Source organism: Prunus persica, chromosome G6 (genome assembly GCF_000346465.2).
Source record: "Prunus persica cultivar Lovell chromosome G6, Prunus_persica_NCBIv2, whole genome shotgun sequence".
NCBI classification, from domain to species: Eukaryota; Viridiplantae; Streptophyta; class Magnoliopsida; order Rosales; family Rosaceae; genus Prunus; species Prunus persica.
Window position 1 is genome coordinate 11,474,495 of NC_034014.1, and position 5,073 is coordinate 11,479,567.

Consider the following 5,073-nt stretch of genomic DNA (forward strand, 5'->3'; position numbering starts at 1 on the left):
AGCCTCCACCCACTTCTCCTAAACTCAACCCTAGCCAAAAGCCTCACGTTGAAGCTCACGCTCCCACGCGCCTCGTCTGCGTCGATGCCGAGGGCAACCGGAGCGCCAACGAACGAATTCGCCGCCAACAAAGTCGCGATGACAGACGTCCGATCCTTAGTCGCCTGAGCGAACGGCGGAATTAGACGCCCTTGTGCATTCCTAATAACAAGACTCGATGCCGAATCACCATTTGATAAAACATAACCGTCAAAATTGATTTAATGTTATCCTTTTGTCATTCTCTTATAAACCTGAAAAATATAATTTTGTGATAATTTAAGATTTACGTATTGAGTTATCAATCCATGGTGGAGCCGCCATGGTCTTTATCTGTAAGGTCTCCACGGTGTAACCCACCCTTGCTGAAAAACCGTCCACATGGCGTCCTTTGGGGGTATATTGCTTTCATGGTAAGATGATGACGACCGTGCTATAAGGGTAAAGTTGGAATAGAACTTGTAAAATAATATAAATAAGTACTTTTTAGACATTTGAAGCTGTTAGGAAGTTTTTTTATTTATATATATATTTTTTCAAAAAGAAGCCAATGGTCAGACTATTGTTTGCGTTTAAATAAAGATATTTTAAAATTTTATTATTAAAAAAAAGAAAAGGTGTTAAATTTTAAGATATATTATAATAATAATATTTTGAAACATTTTTTTTTCTCTAAAACAAATATAATATAGTAAATGGAATAGAAATGGGTTGGCCGCTGGGTCTCGGTCAACATGGGCTATGACGGTGAGCTTGCAACGATCGAATTACCTTGGTCCTACTTGCCCAAAAATATAAGACGTGTCAGCCCACAAGGTGGGAGGACTGGGCGACTGCACATGGCCCCTAAAATAACGGGACCTCCTACACACTTCCAGTCTACTAAGTATACTAGCAAAAAATGCTTTTTATGTGTTGAAACTGTTGATTTAAATAAGTGAAATAAAATCCTAATCTACTGTGGCTGCACATAAATAGTAAGTTTCCAATAAAATATTTTATTATAATCTTGTAATTGTAATCCAAATCAATAAAATATTATACTTAATGACAAGACCCGCCCCGGAATTTTCCCAAAATCGAGGCGAATCCCGTCTTTATTCCGACATCACCCCGATGCCGGGCCCACTTACTAGAAACCGAGACTCTCTACCAAAATTTTGGCAGAGTCTCCCCTATGAATTGAACAACCCAACAAAATTTAACCTGCATAAAAATACAGAATAATCCCAACCAGCAGCATGCTTTACAACGAATAAACAGTTTACAACAAAATGGCCTCCGGCCTCACAATTCAAACCCTAACAGGGGCGATAACAGAGCATGTCTAAGAACTTCAATTTCAACAAAACAGAGTACAAAGGAAATAATAGGAAGAAAGAGTCCTACGATGACTCAAGGCTCGGAAGCTCACGATCCGGCTCTGCTGCGGAGTTCAGTCAACTACTGGCTGGGGGGCGCAAAACAGAAAATTGTGAGTGGACAAAAATAAATTCAGTTCAGTGTAAACCAACGTAATATAACCCCATCGTTTAGAAAACCATGCAAGAAATCCCATGCATCTCAAAACCGTCATACTCAAGTATCTACATATATATATATATAATATATCAAAACCAATCAATACCAGATGCCAAGTCCAAAATCCATAAAAAACGCTTTACAAAACCTGCCATCCAAAACTTATAAATCCCACAACCAAACTCTCGAAAGTGTACCCATTGGCACGACCGGCAAGGAAGTATCCACACCGAGAAACAAGAATGAATGAATAGATATAAATATATAATATAAGAGAGATATATATATATATAGTATAAATATAACCATCACCTAGTTGTACCAGGGAAACAATCCAACCGGGGGATTGTTTGACTAGTCACCCTGGCAGAGTCCTCGTGATGAGTCCTCAATCCACCATGTGACTAGGGAACGAGCCGTCCAACTGGGGGACCAACTCTCAGCCAGAACGTACCGTCGATAACCTCAAAACCCGTACGTCTGTGAACAGTCCTACGCGCGCAGACTACCCAATTAAGGGTCTACAGCAACATCCCGTCAAGGATGCCCCGGGTCCCGACAATTCCAAGTATCTCAAGTCTCCGTATCCAAGTTCCACATCAGGGGAGCTACATAAGGTAGTGCTTACCGCACACCAAACTGACATTCTATACTCACCACTTTCCACAATCTCATCTCAACAACCCAAGTACCTCACACATAACCAAATATATATAGAAATCCCCAAAATCCATATATTCATACTCAAGATACTCAAATACGTCAAAACCCAAAATATATTTTCAATGCCTCACAAAAATATCACTTTCAACAATTTCATAAATAATATATCCCCAAAATACCATTTAAAACATCATGCATAATATTTCTCAAAATCTATATAAAATATACTTTCAATACCCAACTATGCCAAAGCCGCAATATTTTACCAAAGCGCTATAAAAACATCAAGTTCAACTCATGAATATAATATATTCAATAAATCATTAAAAACATTATGCGTAAATCTTTCACCAATAAAACCATGCATAAGATTTGAAAACAAAGTCCACTCACAAGTACTCCCACGCTGCTTGACCCTGAGAGGGTCCCGCCTGCTGTGTAAGCATAGTCGGAGTACCTAATTCAGAATACGTATACGAGATTAATACGAAACGTTTGGAACGAGTACTTTAAATTAAATATCCTAATTTCCCAGGTCTCTAGTAAGTGTACTAGGAACGAGACGTTCTAAGGTCCAACTACTCAATTTGGACGATGGAACAACCTCGGGAGACACTCGGTCAACCAGCGGTCAAACTTCCCAATTTGGGTCAACCGGGCCCACGGGACCCACGACCTCCGTTTTACAATCCGAAAGTTCCTAAAGGTTTCACAAGGTCTAAGATAACCGTCCCGCAAGTTTAGTCCGAAACGGACGGTTAGATCGCTTACGATCGCACGATCGGACGATTATTATAAAACACAAACTTTAAGTTATTGAATCGGAACATCTGGGGTTCCGATTCACGATCCGCGAATTCCTATACGATCCTAGGAATACCTAGAACAACATATTTTAATTCGGAAAGGATCTAACGGTCGGAACCTATCGAACTCAGATAACGCACAATATGCGAAAATCCGTTCGATAGTCAAACGATGTCCGAATTGAGATCCGCAAAATCCTACGTGCTCGTGACAACAAGGAGATCGCATTGGGACAAATATGCCCCTCTGCTACAGTGCCCACGCGCCGCCACACGCGCGGGCAGCGTGTGGGTGTCCAAAGCGATAAGGCTTCGTCGGAAAAACTCAACCTCTCGGCTCAAGATTCCTACCCTAGGTACAACACCCTATTTGGAGTCACTTTTGTTCTTGGGCCTACCCCAAAAAGTGATCGGAAGTGGCCGAAAATAAACTCCCAAAATCGGCAGAATTTCAAATTGAAGATCAGCTATCCTAGGCTCAAAATTAACGAAATCCTATCCAACCATCAGCTAGAGCATGGAAAATAGGTAGAAAACCATACCTTACTCGTCAAATTTGGTGGAGAAATGAGGGAGAACGAGCGGTTTGAAAATCTGTGAAAACCGGCTCGTTTTTCTGCAGATTCCGGCGACACCAGCAGCTGCCGAGGTCGGGGATGGAGCGGGATGGAAGGAGGAGGAGCTGGCGGTTCTTTTGGGACCGGTACCACCCCAAACGGTGGCCGGTGAAGGCTGTGGTGGCTCTTGGAGCCACCGGCTGTGCAGAAAAAAAAAACGGGAAGGGGGAGCTGCTCGCGGGAGAGAGAGAGAGAGAGAGAGAGAGAGAAGTCAGATATTTTAACCCAAACTTTGAAATATTTACGGTTTTGCCACTGTCGATGTTTTGCCCGTAACTTCTTCGTTACAACTCCGATTCAAGCCTACCGCGTGTCTACGAATTCGTCTCAGTACCACCTACCCAAAAATATCAGTCACTACCCCAAACACCTTTCGGGCAAGAAAATGACCAATTTACCCCTACCCTAAGGGTAAATTCGTAAATTCACTTAAATAACTTAAAATAGGAATTAAATTTAGAGTCGGGGTGTTACACTTAATTTAAATTTCGATACACCACTTGTAGTTTTCTATTAAAAAATTATAATCTTGCTTTGGTTATGTTTTTTTTCCTGATTTTTGTGGTATAATTAAAAACTAACTTATCATTAAATTGCTATAAATATGAAACTATATAGTCAAAATTGACGGAATTGAAACTACAGGATCAAAAGTGGTTGAAGTGCCAAACTATAGGGACTAAAAGTGACTTTTAGCCATAATTGAATTGCATTATCTTCCTCAAGTCTTCGTCTTGCATCAAGTATATATATATTGGACCGGACATCATATTTTCCAGATAGGGCTCAACTCCATCACCATCATTTTGGGATGATGTGAGGTATATTTGATTCTATCTCCGCATAATACCATGTACGGGCATATTCTTTCAAGTGAACTTGCAAATAGCCCAAGTTTTGTTGAAAACGCGGACTCTGAAAATTTCTATGATTTACATAGAGATAGCTCACTGGAAATATATTTACTTACTCAACTACGAGAATTGTTAATGGCTACATCCTCCACTCACTCCGAAAGATTCTCACTCCAAAAGATAGTCATGAAGACATCAGGAGGAGATATTAATCAGGGGGAGCATCCAGAAGTATGCTATACAAATTGTTGTACTCTTCCTTCCATCAGTTTTCTACCTCACTAGGTTTTCTCCAAGCAAGTCTTTAATGATGCAACTAACATATCACATGTGGTCTTCAAGGGGGAGTGTTATAAAATAAATGAAGCCCACATAGGTAAAATTAAGTGGGAATTAGTGGAGATAAAGCTAGTAGGTATTAGTCAAAAGATGGGATAATGATGTTGGGGATAAATCATTATGTCTCCATTAAGAGCCATTTGCTTTGCCTATAAATAGGCATTATATTTGCTTGTAAACACACATATAGAAGAGGAAGAGAAGTAAGAGTGAGGAAAGAAAGAAAGGAAGAGA

General features: G+C 40.3%; 1 long non-coding RNA gene across 1 annotated transcript; it reads right to left on the minus strand.

Moving 5' to 3' along the window:
- Positions 1,298-3,828, minus strand: LOC109949961. The gene is made up of 3 exons (XR_002272286.1): positions 3,572-3,828; positions 2,617-2,680; positions 1,298-1,489 (listed from the first exon to the last, which is right to left on the minus strand). It is a non-coding gene; the product is annotated as an uncharacterized LOC109949961 (long non-coding RNA).